This window comes from Pongo pygmaeus, chromosome 13 (assembly GCF_028885625.2).
Source record: "Pongo pygmaeus isolate AG05252 chromosome 13, NHGRI_mPonPyg2-v2.0_pri, whole genome shotgun sequence".
Taxonomy (NCBI): domain Eukaryota; kingdom Metazoa; phylum Chordata; class Mammalia; order Primates; family Hominidae; genus Pongo; species Pongo pygmaeus.
The window spans coordinates 50,977,389-50,996,317 of NC_072386.2; the positions used below are offsets into that span (position 1 = coordinate 50,977,389).

The 18,929-nt window shown below is 46.9% G+C and overlaps 1 protein-coding gene and 1 pseudogene across 4 annotated transcripts in view; one reads left to right on the plus strand and one right to left on the minus strand.

The window, feature by feature from the left end:
* The window catches only part of KDM4C (lysine demethylase 4C), a 451,156-nt gene that overhangs the window by 423,067 nt on the left and 9,160 nt on the right, over positions 1 to 18,929 (minus strand). The window lies entirely within an intron of this gene.
* Positions 12,385 to 17,815, plus strand: LOC129044395 (PRELI domain containing protein 3B-like; annotated as a pseudogene).

Genomic DNA, 18,929 nt, shown 5'->3' on the forward strand with positions numbered 1-18,929 from the left:
CACTACCCGAGGTCTGGGGAGACCCATGGGGTCAAAGGTGAAAGGGCAGGGGAGGAGAGGGACCAGGAGGTGGAGGAGGAGGAATAGGAGGAGGAAGAGGGCTGGCCGTGCACCTCCATCCCATATATCTGCTGGAGGCATGTTTCTGCAGGGTATTAGCCCCACCTAGCTCTCTCAGTGCCCCAGGTATCCCCTGCCCTCCCCACCCCCCACCTTGCCCTGGTGCCTTCTGCAGTCCTTCTCCCTCTCAGCATCCCAAGGACTCTTCTGCTTCCCCACAACCCTGGAGCACACCACTCCTGGAGTCTGTGTGCCCAAACCTCCATCAAGGACAATAAAGACAGCCTTACCTGGCAGAAATTAAGCTGTTGGCTGAGGGTGGCAGCTCATGCCTGTAATCCTAGTATATTGGGAGGCCAAGACAGGAAGATTGCTTGAGGCCAGGAATTGAAGACCAATCTGACCAACATAGTAGACCCTGTCTCTATTATAAATATTTTTTAAAATTAAGCTGTTACTAGTTTTTTCTTTTTTTTTTTTTTTTTTTGAGATGAAATCTCACTTTGTCGCCACACTGGAGGGCAGTGGTGCAATCTCAGCTCACTGCAACCTCCGCCTCCTAGGTTCAAGCAATTCTCCTGCCTCAGCCTCTTGAGTAGCTGGGATTACAGGCGCATGCCACCATGCCCAGCTAATTCTTGTAGTTTTTAGTAGAGATGCGGTTTCACCATGTTAGCCAGGATGGTCTCAATCTCTTAACCTCGTGATCTGCCCGTCTCAGCCTCCCAAAGTGCTGGGATTACAGGCATGAGCCACTGTGCCCAGCAGCTGTTACTAGTTTTTTAAGGAGATCACATGTGAATTAGATCCTGAGTTCTCCTATGTTTGGAAATAATTTTTTTCCAAACGCTGTTGCTATTAAGGCTCCAGAAGTCGGTCTGCCTCCCCACCCACCCCACCCCTTAGAGGTAACAAAGTGTTGTTATCTGGATGAAGCTGATTTTTTACATAGAACTGGAGAGGGGCCGGATATGGTGTCTCACACCTGTAATCCCAATAATTTGGGAGGCCAAGGTGGGAGGATTGTTTGAGCCCAGGAGTTTGAGACCAGCCTGGGTAGCACAGCAAGACCTTATTTCAAAAAAAAAAAAAAAAAAATTGGAGAGGATTTTCACATTAGTGAGTCACTTAGCTGTCAGGTGTCCCCCACCCCAACAAGTCAAGTGAATTTGACTAGCTGCGGATTCCATATAGAAAGCAGAAAATCTGGGATAGGCATGGTGACTCACGCCTGTTACCCCAGCACTTTGGTAGGCCAAGGCAGGTGGATCGCTTGAGACCAGGAGTTCCAAACCAGCCTAGCCACATGACAAAACCCTGTCTCTACTAAAATACAGAAAAATAGCCAGGCTTGGTTGTACACACCTATAATCCCAGCTACTAGGGAGGCTGAGGCAGAAGAATCGCTTGAATCCAGGAGGCGGAGGTTGCAGTGAGCCAAGATTCCACCACTGCACTCCAGCCTGGGCGACAGAGTGAGAGTCCCTCTCAAAAAAAAAAAAAAAAGGAAGCAGAAAATATTGTGTTATTCTTTGTTCTAGCTTCTCCTTACTTAATAACAGTTAACAACAACATAAGATAACTGTGAGACTAAAGATGCACACTCTTGATAATCCTTGTTGTTCATTAACTCGGTAAATGAAAATGTGCCTCATACCTCCCTTGTGCCCTGAATTGTGCGGGGTGCCGGTTATAGTTATGTGCAAGGTAGATGTAATTTTGCTTGAACGAACTGCCTCAGTGATGTCGTTGAAGGGGTAAAGCCCCCACCACTGACAAAACCATTTCAGTCGACCTAATTTCATTAGCTCTACTTAAGACAAGAGGATTAATTGATTACCTAGCAGCCGTATTGTTTAGTCTGTTTCATCCCTTATTATTTTCATATTAGTAATCCTTTGTCAGCACCATTTTTTTCTACAAGGATGTCTCTTAAAAGCCACATTTATGTTTGCTGATTGATTTTTTCCTTTTTAGACCTAGACCTAGGTTTTTTGTTTTATTTTTTAAACAGAGCCTCGCCCTGTCACCCAGGCTGGAGTGCAATGGCACAATCTCGGCTCACTGCAACCTCCACCTCCTGGGTTCAAGTGATTCTCCTGCCTCAGCCTCCTGGTGAGACCCCATGGGTCTCCCCAGACCTTGGCTACTGGCACTGGAGATGTTTGCGGCAGCAGTTTTTGACCCCATTTTCTGGGTCAAACACCCCAAGGAAGGAGAGGGAGCCTCAAGGAGGGCCTTAGAGTCAAAGGCCCCTGGGTTCAAGCGATTCTTAGATTGCCCCACTGCCCTCCAGCCTACTCAATTGAGCGAGACTCTGTCTAAAAAAAAAAAAAAAATTCCCCACCCCACCAAAATAAAAGGAGCCTCAGGAATCTGTGAACAATACCAAAGGGCTGATATTCATGACATCAGAGTTCCAGAAGGAAAGGAGAAGAAGTGCAGTACAAAAAAAAAAAAGTTGAAGAAACAATGGCTAAAATTTTCTAAATGTTGGCAAAAGACAATAACTGATATTCACTAAGGCCAACAGAACCTTAACAGAAAAAACCCAGAGAGTCTCTCTGAACTAACTCTGTTTCAGGGGGCTGCTAGATAATAAAATAAATAAATGAATAAAAAAGAAAGACCCAAATGAATCCAAATTGAGATAGATTACAATCAAACTTTGAAAATATAGACAAAGAAAATCTTGAAAATAGCCAGAGAAAGACAATGTATTGCCCACTGCATTCCAGCACTCTGGGGGGCCAAGGCGGGTGGATGACGGGGTCAGGAGTTCGAGATCAGCCTGACTAACATGGTGAAACCCCATCTCTACTAAAAATATAAAAATTAGCCAGGCATGGTAGCACACACCTCTAGTCCCAGCTACTCAGGAGGCTGAGGCAGGAAAATCGCTTGAACCCGGGAGGTGGAGGTTGCAGTGAGCTGAGATCACTCCACTGCACTTCAGCCTGGGCGACAGAGCAAGACTCTGTCTCCAAAAAAAAATTAATAAATAAATAAAAACATTTTATTATTGTTTTTGAGCCAATTAGAAAAAAAAAAAAGAAAAAAATGTATTTGTGTGTCTGTGTGTGTGTAACAACATTTTAAAATGCTTAACAGCCCGGGCATGGTGGCTCACATGAATAATCCCAGCACTTTGGGAGACCAAGGCAGGTGAAAGGTAAACCCCTTGAGACCAGGAGTTCAAAATCAGCCTGGGAAACATAGTTAGACCCTGTCTCTATTATTTTTAAAAAGTAAAAAAAAAAAAAAACTTTAAAAAGTGCTGAATAAAAAAAGGTGTCACTAAAAGACAAAAAAAAAAGAGAGATGTCACCTCAAAATTCAATGAAAATATTCTTTAGGAATAAAGATGAAATAAAGACATGCTTAGATACAAGGAAACTAAGAGAATGTGTTGCAAACAAAACTCCTCTGAATAAATTGCCGTAAGTTCAGATATAAGAGAAATTATATCAGAAGAAAGCTAGGAACATAAGAAATGAATAAAGAACAATAAAAAGGCTAAATACCCGAGTAAATAGCATGTACCCAGGTAAATAGAATATTCTTTTCCTCTTGAGTTTTTGTTTTTGTTTTTTGTTCTTTGAGATAGAGTCTCGCTCTGTTGCCCAGGCTGGAGTGCAGTGTCGCAATCTCGGCTCACTGCAACCTCCGCCTCCCTGGTTCAAGCGTTTCTGCTGCCTCAGCCTCCTGAGTAGCTGGGACTACAGGCACGCACCACTACCCTGGCTAATTTTTGTATTTTTAGTAGAGATGGGTTTTCACCATGTTGGCCAGGATGCTCCCAATCTCCTGACCTCATGATCTACTTGCCTCGGCCTCCCAAAGTGCTGGGATTACAGGTGTGAGCCACTGTGCCTGGCCTGAGTTTTTAAAAATATATTTCATAGTTGAAAACAAAAATTAAGGTAGCTGGATCATGAGGTCAGGAGTTTGAGACCAGCCTGGCCAACATAGTGAAACCCTATCTGTACTAAAAATACAAAAATTAGCTGGGCATGGTGGCGTGTGTCTGTAGTCCCAGCTACTCGGGAGGCTGAGGCAGAATCACTTGAACCTGGGAGGCAGAAGTTGTGGTGAGCCGAGATCCTGCCACTGCAATCCAGCTTGGGCAACAGAGTGAGACTCCGTCTCAAAAAAAAGAAAACAATAATTATACTACTGGCTGGATACAGTGGCTCATGCCTGTAATCTCAGCACTTTGGGAGGCTGAGGTGGGCGAATCACTTGGGGTCAGGAGTTCAAGACCAGCCAGGCCAACATAGTGAATCCCCATCTCTACTAAAAATACAAAAATTTGCTGGATGTGGTGGCATGCGCCTGTAATCCCAGCTACTCCGGAGGCTGAGGCAGGAGAATCGCTTGAACCCAGGAGATGGAGGTTGCAGTGAGCCAAGATCGTGCCACTGCACTAGAGCCTGGGCAACAGAGCAAGACTCCATCTCAAAGATAAATAAATAAAAATTAGGCCGGGTGCAAGGCCAGGCGCAGTGGCTCACGCCTGTAATCCCAGCACTTTGGGAGGCCGAGGTGGGTGGATCACAAGGTCAGGAGATCGAGACCATCCTGGCTAACACGGTGAAACCCCGTCTCTACTAAAAATACAAAAAATTGAAAAAAATACCTCTCCCTCTCCCTGTCCCTCACCCCCTCCCTCTCCCCTTTCTTCGGTCTCCCTCTCCTTCTCTCCCCTTTCTTCGGTCTCCCTCTGTTGCCAAAGCTGGACTGTACTGCCGTGATCTCAGCTCGCTGCAACCTCCCTGCATCGGGCTCCTGTGATTCTCCTGCCTCGGCCTGCCGAGTGCCTGGGATTGCAGGCGCACGCCGCCACGCCTGACTGGTTTTTGTATTTTTGGTGGAGACGGGGTTTCGCCATGTTGACTGGGCTGGTCTCCAGCTCCTGGCCTCGAGCGACCTGCCCGCCTCGGCCTCCCGAGGTGCTGGGATTGCAGAGAGAGTCTCGCTCACTCAGTGCTCAATGTTGCTCAGGCTGGAGTGCAGTGGCGTGATCTCCGCTCGCTGCAACCTCCACCTCCCAGCCGCCTGCCTTGGCCTCCTAAAGTGCTAAGATTACAGCCTCTGCCCTGCCGCCACCCCGTCTAGGAAGTGAGGAGAGTCTCTGCCCGGCCGCCCATCGTCTGGGATGTGAGGAGCTCCTCTGCCCAGCTGCCCCATCTGGGAAGTGAGGAGCGCCTCTACCCAGCCGCCCCCTCTGGACAGTGAGGAGCGCCTCTGCCCGGCTGCCCCGTCTGGGAAGTGAGGAGCGCCTCTGCCTGGCAGCCCCGTCTGGGAGATGAGGAGCGCCTCTGCCCGGCCGCCCAACGTCTGGGAAGTGAGGAGCACCTCTGCCCGGCCGCCCAACGTCTGGGAAGTGAGGAGCGCCTCTGCCCGGCCGCCACCCCGTCTGGGAGGAAGTGAGGAGCACCTCTGCCCGGCCGCCCCGTCTGGGAGATGAGGAGCACCTCTGCCCGGCTGCCACCCCGTCTGGGAGGAAGTGAGGAGTGTCTCTGCCCAGCGGCCCCATCTGGGAAGTGAGGAGCGCCTCTGCCTGGCCACCCCGTCTGGGAAGTGAGGAGCGCCTCTGCCCGGCCGCCCATCGTCTGGGAGGTGAGGAGCGCCTCTGCCCGGCCGCCCCGTCTGGGAAGTGAGGAGGACCTCTGCCCAGCCGCCCATCGTCTGGGATGTGAGGAGCGCCTCTGCCCAGCCGCCCTGTCTGGGAGGAGTACCCAACAGCTCCGAAGAGACAGCGACCATTGGGAGCGGGCCATGAGGACGATGGCGGTTTTGTTGAAAAGAAGAGGGGAAGTGTGGGGAAAGGAAGGAGAGATCAGATTGTTGCTGTGTCTGTGTAGAAAGAGGTGGGCATAGGAGACTCCATTTTGTTCTGACTAGGAGAAATTCTTCTGCCTTGGGATGCTGTTGATCTATGGCCTTTCCCCCAGCCCCGTGCTCTCTGAAACATGCGCTGTGTCAACTCAGGGTTAAATGGATTAAGGGCGGTGCAAGATGTGCTTTGTTAAACAGATGCTTGAAGGCAGCATGCTCTTTAAAAATCATCACCACTCCCTAATCTCAAGTACCCAGGGACACAAACACTGCAGAAGGCCGCAGGGACCTCTGTCTAGGAAAACCAGAGACCTTTGTTCATGTGTTTATCTCCTGACCTTCTCTCCACTATTATCCTATGACCCTGCCATATCCCCCTCTCCGAGAAACACCCAAGAACGATCAATAAATACTTTAAAAAAAAAAAAAAAGAATCAAAATTGAGGCCGGGCGTGGTGGCTCACACCTGTGGTCCCAGCGCTTTGGGAGGCCGAGGCGGGCAGATCATGAGGTCAGGAGATCGAGACCATCCTGGCTAGCATGGTGAGGCCCCGTCTCTACTAAAAATACAAAAGATTAGCTGGACGTGATGGCGCCTGCCTGTGGTCCCAGCTACTTGGGGGGCTGAGGCGGGAGAATTGCTTGAGCCTGGGAGGCGGCGGTTGCGGTGAGCTGAGATCACGCCACTGCACTCCAGCCTGGGTTACAGAGTGAGACTCTGTCTCAAAAAAAAAAAAAAGAATCAAAATTGAATCACTTGTGTTAAAAATTCTCACAAATGGAGCTGGGGAAGGTTCTCATGCACAAATGCCTGATAACGAGAACTATTAGAAAAGAATCTGCAAAAACCACAATCTTTTACAAAGGCCATCGCAAACTTACACAAAAAAATACTTTTGTGAGGACATCTGCCAGCAACTGCCTGTCCAACTTGGGACTGGTGCCACTAGTGTTATTGATCCTTGTAGCCAAGGATAATTGATTCAAAACAATTATGTAATCCCCCTCTTTTATCCTTTAAAAATCTTTATCTTCCTTTACCTCCCTGAATATGCACGTTTACTATGGCATGTGTATTCCCATTGCAATGCCCATTCCCAAATAAATGATATAATATAAAAAAATAAATAAATAAATAAAATAAAATAAAATCAAGAAGAAAGAATAATACTCAAAAAATAAATAAATAAAAATAAAAAAATAAAAAAATAAAAAATTAGCCAGGTGTGGTGATGGGCGCCTGTAGTCTCAGCTGCTGGGGAGGCTGAGGCAGGAGAATGGCGTGAACCCGGGAGGCGGAGCTGGCAGTGAGCAGAGATTGCATCACTGCACTCCATCCTGGGCAACAGAGCAAGACTCCGTCTCAAAAAAACAAAACAAAACAAAACAAAAAATTAGGCCGGGTGCGGTGGCTCACACCTGTAATTCCAGCACTTTGGGAGGCCACGGCAGGCAGATCACCTGAGGTCAAGAGATCGAGGCCATCCTGGCCAACATGGTGAAACCCCGTCTCTACTAAAAATACAAAAATTAGCTGGGTGTGGTGGCACGTGCCTGTAGTCCCAGCTACTTGGGAGACTGAGGCAGGATAATCACTTGAACCCAGGAGGCAGAAGTTTCAGTGAGCCGAGATCACACCACTGCACTCCAGCCTGGCAACAGAGCGAGACTCCGTCTCAAAAATAAATAAATAAAAATTAATTGTGAGATAGCTTTTACTTTGCTATTTATTCATTTTTATTTATTTTAGAGATGGGGGTCATGCTATGTTGCCCAGGGCAGTCTCGAACTCCTAGCAATCCTTCCTCCTTGGTCTCCCAAAGTGCTGGGATTACAGTTGTGAGCCACATTCCTTCCAGCTTACTGGGCTATTTAAAGGTTTCTCATACTACCGTATCCTGCTGATCAAAAGCTCTAACTTGCAAAAAAAAAAAAAAAAAAAAAATCTACCTTGCATATGAATATACTCATATCTATCTATCTATGTATCTAAAACTGTAAGTAAAACCAAATGGGTAACCAAATTTAATGCTACTTTACTGGATAATGTTATTTGATGCTGAAAAGTTTTAAACCTGGTGTCCAGGAGGGAAGCCTTAGTGTAAACACATGATTGTGTCCAGTGATTTGTCATTTTACAAATCCCACACTAGATGGCAGATTTTAAACAGGATTTTCTGGGTCACAAATTAATTAGGAAAAAACGGCTAGGCATGGTGGCTCACACCTGTGATCCCAGCACTTTGGGAGGTGCAGGGGGGCAGATCACCTGAGGACAGGAGTTCAAGACCAGCCTGGCGAACATGGTGAAACCCTGTATCTACTAAAAATACAAAAATTAGCTGGGCATGGTTGTGGGCGCCTGTAATCCCAGCTACTCGGGAGGCTGAGGCACAAGAACCGCTTGAACCCTGGAGGCAGAGGTTGCAGTGAGCAGAGATTTCACCACTGCACTCCAATTTAGGTGACAGAGTGAGACTCTGTCTCAAAATAATAATAATTAGAAATATCTATATCTATATCTATATATAGATCTGCAAAGGAAAAAATCTGGGTATGGAGGCTCATGCCCGTAATCCCAGCACTTTGGGAGGCTGAGGCGGGAGGCTGAGGTGGGAGAATAAATTGAGCCCAGGATTTCAAGACCAGCCAGGGCAACATGGGGAAACCCCATCTCTACAAAAAATATAGAAATTAGCTGGGCGGCCAGGCGTGATAGCTCACGCCTGTAATCCCAGCACTTTGGTGGATCACCTGAGGTCAGGAGTTCAAGACCAGCCTGGCCATCATGGTGAAACCCTGTCTCTCAAAAAAAAGAAAAGAAAAGAAAAGTTAGTCGGGCCTGGTGACGTGCACCTGTAATCCTAGCTACCCAGGAGGCTGAGGCAGGAGAATTGCTTGAACAAGATCATGCCACTGCACTCCAGCCTGGGTGACAGAGCTAGACTCCATCTCAAAATAAGTAAATAAATAAATTAGCTGGGCATGGTGGTGCCCACCTGTGGTCCCAGCTACTCTAGGGTGCTGAGGCAGGAGGATCACCTGATCCTTGGGAGGTCGAGACTCCAGCGACCTGTGATCTTGCCATTGCCCTCCAGCTTAGGGGACAGAGTGAGGACCTGTTACCCAGGCTGGAGTACAGTGGCACGGTTTCTGCTAACTGCAACCTTCGCCTCCCGGGTTCAAGCAATTCTCCTGCCTCAGCCTCCCAAGTAGCTGGGATTACAGCATGTGCCACCATGCCCAGCTAATTTTGTATTTTTGGTAGAGACGGGGTTTCTCCATGTTAGTCAGGCCAGTCTCAAACTCCCAACCTCAGCTGATCCATCTGCCTCGGCCTCCCAAAGTGCTGGGATTACACGTGTGAGCCACCAGGCCTGGCCAGCATCTGTTTTTTAGTTTAGTTTAGTTTAGTTTAGTTTAGTTTAGTTTTTGAGAGGGAGTTTTGGTCTTGTTGCCCAGGCTGGAGTGCAATGGCGTGATCTCCCTCACTGCAACCTCTGCCTCCCAGGTTCAAGTGATTCTCATGCCTCAGCCTCCCAAGTAGCTAGAATTACAGGCACCTGCCACCATGCCTGGCAAATTGTTGGTATTTTTAGTAGAGATGGAGTTTTGCCACGTTGGCCAGGCTCCGAACTCCTGAACTCAGGTGATCGCCTGCTTCGGCTTCCCAAAGTGCTGGGATTACAAGCGTGAGCCACCTTGCCCGGCCCAGCATCTGTCATTTTTTGACTTTTTAATAATAGTCATTCTGACTGGTGTGAGTTCGTATCTCATTGTGGTTTGCATTTCTTTAATGATTAGTGATGTTGAACATTTTTTCTTGTTGGCCAAGTGTATGTCTTCTTTTGAAAATTATCTGTTCATGTCCTTTATGTCCTTTGCTCACTTTCTTTTTTTTTTTTTTTTTTTTTTGAGATGAAGTCTCACTCTTGTCCCCCAGGCTGGAATGCAATGGCGTGATCTCGGCTCACTGCAACCTCTGCCCCTCAGGTTCAAGCGATTCTCCTGCCTCAGCCTCCTGAGTAACTGGGATTACAGGCGCCTGCCACCATGCCCAGCTAATTTTTGTATTTTTTTTTTAGTAGAGATGTGTTTCACCAGGTTGGACAGGCTGGTCTTGAATTCCTGACCTTAGGTGATCCATCTGCCTCCCAAAGTGCTGAGATTACAGGCATGAGCCACTGCACCTGACCGTCCTTTGCTCACTTTTTAATGGGGTTGTTTGTTTTTTGGCTTGTTAATTTGTTTAAGTTCCCTATAGATTCTCGATATTAGACCTTTGTTGGATGCATAGTTTGCAAATATTTTCTCCCAGTCTGTAGGTTGTCTTTTTATTCTGTTGATAGTTTATTTTACTGTGCAGAAGTTCTTTAGTTTAATTAGGTCTCATTTGTCAATTTTCTGTTTTAATTTAATTTATTTGTTTTTTTGAAAATAGAGACAGGATCTCACTATGCTGCCCAGGCTAGTCCAGTGGGACTGAAAAACTTTTTTTTCTTTTTTTTGGAGACAGAATCTCGCTCTGTCGCCCAGGCTGGAAGGTAGTGGTGTGATCTTGGCTCACTGCAACCTCCGCCTCCCAGGTTCAAGCGATACTTGTGCCTCAGCCTCCCAAGTATCTGGGACTACAGGTGTGTGCCCCCATGCCCGACTAACTTTGTATTTTTTGTAGAGATGGGGTTTGGCCATGGTGGCCTGGCGGGTCTTGAACTCCTGGTCTCAAGTGATCCCCCAGCCGAGGCCTCCAAAAGTTCTGGGATTACAGGCGTGAGCCACTGCTCCTGGTGGATACTGATTTCTGTATACTGATTTTGTATCCTGAAACTTTGCTGAAGTTCTTTTTCAGATCTAGGAGCTTTGGGACAGAGCCTTCAGGGTTTTTTAGGTATAGGATCACATTGTCTACAACAGAGATAGTCTGACTTCCTAATTGAGGTTCCCAAACCTCAATTCTTGACTTCTGTGCACCCACAGGCTCAACACCACATGGACGCTGCCAAGTCTTAGAGCTTCCACCCTCTGAAGGAACAGCCTGAGCTGTATCTTGGCCCCTTTTAGTCATGGCTGGAGTGTCTGGGACGCAGGGCAACAAGTCCCTGGACTGCACATAGCACAGGAACTCTGGGCCCAGCCCACAGAACCACTTTTTCCTCCTAGGCCTCTGGACCTGTGATGGGAGGGGCTGCCGTGAATAGTTCTGACATTCCCTGAAGACATTTTCCCCATTGTCTTGGGGATTAACATTCAGCTCCTCATTACTTAGGCAAATTTCTGCATCCAGGTTGAGTTTCTCCACAGAAAATGAGATTTTCTTTTCTGTTGCATTGTCAGGTTGCAATTTTCCAATCTTTTATGCTCTGCTTCCTTTATAAACCTGAATGCCTTTAACAGCACCCAAGTTACCATTTGAATGCTTTGATGCTAGGAAATTTCTTCCACCAGATACCCTAAGTCATCTCTGTCAAATTCAAAGTTCCACAAATCTCTAGGGCAGGGGTAAAATGCTGCCAGTCTGTTTGCTAAAACATAGCAAGAGTCACCTTTGCTCCAGTTCCCAGCAAGTTCCTCATTTCCATCTGAGACCACCTCAGCCTGGACTTTATTGTCCATAATACGATCAGCATTTTGGTCAAAGCCATTCAACAAGTCTCTAGGGAGTGCCAAACTTTCCCACATTTTCCCGTCTTCTTCTGAGCCCTCCAAACTGTTCCAATCTCTGCCTGTTACCCAGTTCCAAAGTAGCTTCCACATTTTTGGGTATCTACAGCAGTGCCCTGCTCTACTAGTACCAATTTAATGTATGAGTCCATTTTCATGCTGCTGATAAAGACATACCTGAGACTGGGAAGAAAAAGAGGTTTAATGAACTTACAGTTCCACATGGCTGAGGAGGCCTCACAGTCTTGGCAGAAGGCAAGGAGGAGCAAGTCATGTCTCACGTGGATGGCAGCATGCAAAAAAGAGAGGGCTTGTGCAGTGAAACTCTGGTTTTTAAAACCGTCAGACCTCATGAGACTCATTCACTATCAGGAGAACAGTGCTGGAAAGCCCTGACCCATAATTCAATTACCTCCCACCAGGTTCCTCCCATGACATGTGGGAATTATGGGAGTTACAATTCAAGATGAGATTTGGGTGGGGACACAGCCAAAGCATATCACTGCTGTCAAGCAAAGCTGAGAGATTTAATTGGTAAAGAAACAACAAGCCCTTTTTAGATTCAGGCAGTTTAATATTGACAGCAATAGTAAGATTGGCAAAGATGCCAGCGTCCTGTGTCCATTTTCCTACCAGAAAACACCAAAACAAAAGAGGCCAGGTGATAATGCAACATGGGTGATGGGAGCTCTGTTTCTGCAGAGCCAATTTCACACTAAGCAGTTTGATGGGATGCTGGTGGGGGTGGGGTGGGGACAGGTGTAACCTCTTTGCCTAATTGTCCTCTAGCAGTGCCCAGTCATTGCATAGGCTGCTGGAACCATGAAGATTTGAACTTTGGAGCATCTCTTTGACCACCCATGAGAAACTCTTAACAACAGCTGCAATGCAGTAATACCCAAACCCTATGAACTTGAGTGTGGTTGGAGTTGATGTGTTAGACAGACATATAGATCCCTCTGAAAAGTTGCCCAGCCACAGACTTAGCACAGACTGGGGACTACCTTCCATTGTGAAGTCTCTTATTGGTGCAAGAAACAAAATATTTGTGTAAGAACATATGGTAGTTGATCCTGTAGAGAAAACAATGGAACAGGAATCTACCAACACTTCATTTACAAACATATTTTAAGTAGGTGAGAGGCTTATATACAAGTCACATCCTCAGGACACAGAAAAAATCCTATTTTGACTCAGGAAGCCATAATCACTGTGAAAGGAGTCAGCCTCGGCAATTACTTTGCAGGACTGATGGCAAGTATGTTATCTCCAAGTGCTAATAAAGGGCAAGAAACAGAGGAGTGCAGGCCAGGCGTGGTGACACACGCCTGTAATCCCAGCACTTTGGGAGGCCGAGGCAGGAGGATCACCTGAGATCAGGAGTTCGAGACCAGCCTGGCCAACATGGAGAAACCCCATCTCTACTAAAAATACAAAATTAGCTGGGCGTGGTGGTGCATGCCTGCAATCCCAGCTACTCGGGAGGCTGAGGCAGGAGAATCACTTGAACCCAGGAGGCAGAGGTTGTGGTGGGCCGAGACCGCGCCATTGCACTCCAGCCTGGGCAACAAGAGCGAAACTCCGTCTCAAAAAAGAAAACATGGGTTTACATAACTTTCCACTCTTTTTTCATCCTGATCACTTATCCAGGTAGCAGCCTAGAAAAGATCAATCTCTTTCTGGGGACAGCTGCATTTAATCACTAAATTAAGGTGTCTTGCTAAGTTGTGTGTGTCAGAGGCATTTGAACCAGACCAACTGCATCTTGAATAGGGGCTGGTAAAATAAGGCTGAGACCCACTGGGCTGCATTCTCAGACGGTTAATGCATTCTAAGTCACAGGATGACATAGGAGGTCAGCACAAGATACAGCTCATAAAGACCTTGCTGATAAAGCAGGCTGCAGTAAAGATGCCGGCTAAAACCCACCAAAACCAAGATGTGAGCGTGACCTCTGGTCATCCTCACTGCTACACTCTCACCAGCGCCATGACAGTTTACAAATGCCATGGCAACATCAGGAAGTTACCCTATATGGCCTAAAAAGGGGAAGCATAAATAATTCACCCCTTGTTTAGCATATCATCAAAAAACAACCATAAAAATGGGCAACCAGCAGCCCTTGGGGCCGCTCTGTCTATGGAGTAGCCATTCTTTTATTCCTTTACTTTCTTAACAAACTTGCTTTCTCTTTACTCTACGGACTCTCCCTGAATTCTTTCTTGCACGAGATCCAACAACCCTCTCTTGGGGTCTGGATCGGGACCCCTTTCCTGTAACATGTATACCAGGAGAAAGGAAGTAGAGTCAAGGTATCAGTTAACTGTTGCAAACTGCATCTAATACCAAAAGCGAAATGCAAGAAGTTAGCAGCAGTAAGATGGCCCTGAGACAGGGTCCAGAGTCTGATCTCTCAGTACTGGGTGGAAGGGTCACACTTGCTGAGATGTACCCTCCCACAGTGTGCAGCTTTAGCAGGAATCACTACTTAGAAATGCAGTCTCTGTAACAGAAACAAAGAGCCAATGAGCAGATCAATTTCAGATGGTCCCATCAGAAATAAGCCCTTTTCTGTACGCAATTGTGACCCAGCTGGTCCAGCTAGCATCCATGATGTTTTCACAGCTTTGTCTTTTGAGTCAAATCTGCAACTGTCCCAGAGCCTGAGTTTTGTTTTTTAAGCAGAGCAACTTTTTCAAATTTGGTTTGTCTTAGCTAGCTAATAGGCAAGCCAGCTCAGACAACTTGTCAGTTACAAACTTTCTCTAAAAACAAAACAAAACTGGATGAGGTCTCTATCTTCTTTTATGTCCTTGGGAGCTTGACCTTGTAACCACATGGTGGTACTTTCTTTTTTTTTTTTTTTTTGAAATGGAGTCTTGCTCTGTCACCCAGGCTGGAGTGCAATGGCACGATCTCGGCTTACTGCAACCTCCGCCTCCCGGTTTCAAGCTATTCTCCTGCCTCAGCCTCCCCAATAGCTGGGACTACAGGCGTGTGCCACCACGTCCAGCTAATTTTTGTATTTTTAGTAGAGACAGGGTTTCGCCATGTTGGCCAGGCTGGTCTTGAACTCTTGACCTCAAATGATCCGCCCATCTCGGCCTCCCAAAGTGCTGCAGTTATAGGTGTGAGCCATCACGCCCAGCCACCACATGGTGGTACTTTCTTTTGGTCTCTGCCATTTTACAATAGAGGGCCGGGTTCAATCCCGGCTTAGGAAATGAGTACTTTCTGGCTGATACCTGTGTGACCTTTACCATTTGTTGATTCTCTTCCCCTGCATGAACAGTGTCTGGCTTCCCTTCTTAACCTTCTTAAATTTTCCTTTCTGGCTGGGTGCGGTGGCTCATGCCTGTAATCCCAGCACTTTGGGAGGCTGGTCTCCAACTCCTGACCTCAGGTGATCCACCCACCTCGGCCTCCCAAAGTGCTGGGATTACATACAGGTGTGTGAGGCACAACTTCCGGCCTCATTCTTTTTTTTTTTTTTTTTTTGAGACAGTCTTGCTCTGTCGCCCAGGCTGGAGTGCAGTGGCATGATCTCAGCTCACTGCAACCTCCGCTTCCCGGGTTCCAGCGATTCTCCTGCCTCAGCCTCCTGAGTAGCTGGGACTACAAGTGCCCGCCACTACACCCGGCTAATTTTTGTATTTTTAGTAAAGATGGGGTTTCACTGTGTTAGCCAGGATGGTCTCAATCTCCTGACCTCATGATCTGCCCACCTTGGCCTCTCAAGTGCTGGGATTACAGATGTGAGCCACCACACCCGGCCCCGGCCTCATTCTTTGATCTATTTGATTTTAGGTGGTTTGGTCTATGGGGACCCTGGGTAAGGAACATACTCCAAACTGTTGGTATTATCTTCCTGATAGTAATAATAATAGTCTCCCTGGTGCACTGTATTCTCCCAAAGGTTTTAAATGTTTACATGCAGCCATCTCTAGAATGTCAAATGGTCTCTGTTCAACTGGAATGACAAGAGCTGAAAGAAATGTGCGACCATGAGGACACAGTAACCTATAAATGACACACTGAGGCCGGAAACCCAAAATGGTGGTAATGGAAAATGGCGCTAAAGCCCTAAGTTCTGGTCACACTGTCAGCTAAGTGAGAACCTGACAAGAAAGGGGTAATTTTTTTAAACAAAATTATGGAAGGCCATTGTTTTGGACTGAGCTTATGCGCTAGGCCCCAACAGACCAAACTAAACAAAAATGGAGTTGCTCGGCCGGGCGCGGTGGCTCATGCCTGTAATCCCAGCACTTTGGGAGGCCGAGGTGGGCGGATCACCTGAGGTCAGGAGTTCAAGACCAGCCTCAACATGGAGAAACCCCGTCTCTACTAAAAATACAAAAAAAAATTAGCTGGGCGTGGTAGTGCATGCCTGTAATCCCAGCTACTCAGGAGGCTGAGGCAGGAGAATTTCTTGAACCTGGGAGGTGGAGGTTATGGTGAGCCGAGATCGCGCCATTGCACTCCAGCCTGGGCAACAAGAGTGAAACTCAGTCTCAAAAAAAAAAAAAAAAAAAAAGCAAAAAAAAAAAAAATGGAGTTGCTCTTGTTAAATGTGACATAATCAAATTAAGACTTTAAGGAAACTCATAGATCCTAGAACAGACCAGGTTTTGTTTTTCTCCTGTAAACAGGACATTCCCAGCATAAGAAGGTACCCTCTACTGAGTCCTTGTTCCCACCTTGCAAAGCCCACAGTGTTCTGTTTCCCAGTGAGTTTCAATATCAAATAAGTACATTTATGATGGTGATAGTGACATCAACAACTCAAGTTTTGGTCAATCTCTAAAAACTGAGAAAATGACCAAAAGGGGGTGATTGTTAAAGCAAACTAAAGATGGCCTGAGAAGGACTCTGTACTTCTGTATTTGAGTCCTTTTGGTCAAACTGCAACCTAACTAAATAGGTACACAAGATTGAAAACTAAATTAGGAGTATTTGCCTGTAACAAGAGCTGAGTCTTGGCCCATCCCAGCAGCCATACTTCAACCACTCATACACTGTGGAGTGTTCAAACTGTGTTCAAATAAGGCAAACGCGGAGCTGTAACAAATCCACTTAAGGACCTCACCTCTGATTTCTATAGTCACTTCTCTTTTTTGTCTGTAAATTTGTTCCGACCATGAGGCATCCCTGGAGTCTCTCTGAATATCTGCTGTGATTCTGGGGCTACCTGATTCATGAATCATTCATTGCTCAATCAAATTATTATTATTATTACTTTTTTTTTTGAGACAGAGTCTCGCTCTGTTGCCCAGGCTGAAGTGCAGTGGCGCGATCTCGGCTCACTGCAAGCTCCGTCTCCCGGGTTCACGCCATTCTCCTGCCTCAGCCTCCCGAGTAGCTGGGACTAGGGGTGCCCACCACCACGCCCAGCTAATTTTTTGTATTTTTAGTAGAGATGGGGTTTCACCATGTTAGCCAGGATGGTGTCGATCTCCTGACCTTGTGATCCTCCCGCCTTGGCCTCCGAAAGTGCTGGGATTACAGGCGTGAGCCACCACGCCCAGCCGCTCAATTAAACTATTTTAAATTTAATTCAGTTGAAGTTTTTCTATTAACAAGCCCATACTATAAAATATCAAGTTTCAGCTTAGAATCAGGTCCAGGAAATTAGGATCAGGATTCCAAAAAGCCCTGTTGCTTTTTCTTTGCAAAGCCAAAATGCTGCAAGGCCTGATGGCCATATTCCAAGTGCAACTGACAAGCCTTTTTTTTTTTTTTAAGACTGAGTCTTGCTTTGTTGCCCAGGCTGCAGTGCAGTGGCACAATCTCGGCCCACTGTAGCCTCCATTTCCTGGGTTCAAGCGATTCTCCTGCCTCCGCCTGCAGAGTAGTTCGGACTACAGGCGTGCGCCACTGCATCCAGCTAATTTTTGTATTTTTAGTAGAGATGAATTTTCACCATGTTGGCCAGGCTGGTCTTGAACTCCTGACCTCAGGTGATCTGCCTGCCTCTCCCTCCCAAAGTGCTGGGATTACAGGCATGAGCCACCACGCCCGGCCTAAGGAAGGCTTTATTAAGCCTTTTTTATCTCGTCAGTATTTCGGCCCAAAGTGACCCACTCAGAAATATGCACATCTGGCTGGAAATCATTAGCTTTTATGGGTCAGACATCTGATTTTACAAGAGCTCATTAGCAACTAAAATCAGTTTTTTAAAACGCTAAAAGTATATTTCTATGTGGAGAGTACCTCCTTTTTAATGTTATTTCCTTTTTTCCAGAGGCTCCAATAGGCAAGACATACAGCAAAAATAATCAGTTATGGAGATTTGTTTTTTTGTTTTTGAGACAGGGTCTCTGTCATCCAAGCTGGAGTGCAGTGGTGTGATCTTGGCTCACTGCAACCTCCGCCCCACTCCACTGGGCTCAAGCAATCCTTCCACCAAAGCCTCCCAAGTAACTGGGACAACAGGAGCATGCCAACACACCTGGCTAGTTTTTTGTATTTTTAGTAGAGATAGGGTTTCACCATGTTGCCCAGGCTGGTCTTGAACTCCTGTAATCAAGCATTCCACCTGCCTCAGCCTCCCAAAGTACTGGGATTGCAGGTATAAGCCACAACGTCTGGCCCTGTTTCTTCCATTTTTTTATTTTCTTCCTTTTTTTGAGACGTAGTCTCGCTCTGTCGCCCAGGCTGGAGTGCCGTGGCGTGATCTCGGCTCACTGCAACCTCCACTTCCCGGGTTCAAGCAATTCTCTGCCTCAGCCTCCCAAGTAGCTGGGATTACAGGCACCCACCACCTCACCCGGCTAATTTTTTGTATTTTTAGTAGAGGTGGGGTTTCACCATCTTGGCCAGGCTGATCTTGAACTCCTGACCTCGTGATCCACCCACCTTGGCCTCCCAAAGTACTGGGATTACAGGCGTGAACCACCGCGCCCAGCCTTCTTCCTTTTTTTAATACAATTTTTTTCTGGCCACACATTAATGAGAATACTTTTTGTTTGTTTTGTATTTTGAGATGGAGTCTCGCTCTGTCACCTACGCTGGAGTGCAGTGGTACGGTCTTGGCTCACTGCAACCTCTGCTTCCCGGGTTCAGGAGATTCTCCTGCCTCAGCCTCCTGAGTAGCTGGGATTACAGGCATGCACCACCATCCCTGGCTAATTTTTGTATTTTTTAGTAGAGATGGGGTTTCGCCATGTTGGTCAGGCTGGTCTCGAACTCCTGACCTCGTGATCCGCCCGCCTCTGCCTCCCAAAGTGCTGGTATTACAGGCGTGAGCCACTGAGCCCGGCCAAGAATACTTCGTTTTTTGTTTGTTGGTTTTGTTTTTTTCCAAGTAGGAGTCTTGCTTGCCCAGGCTGGAGTGCAGTGGTGCGATCTCAGCTCACTGCAACCTCCGC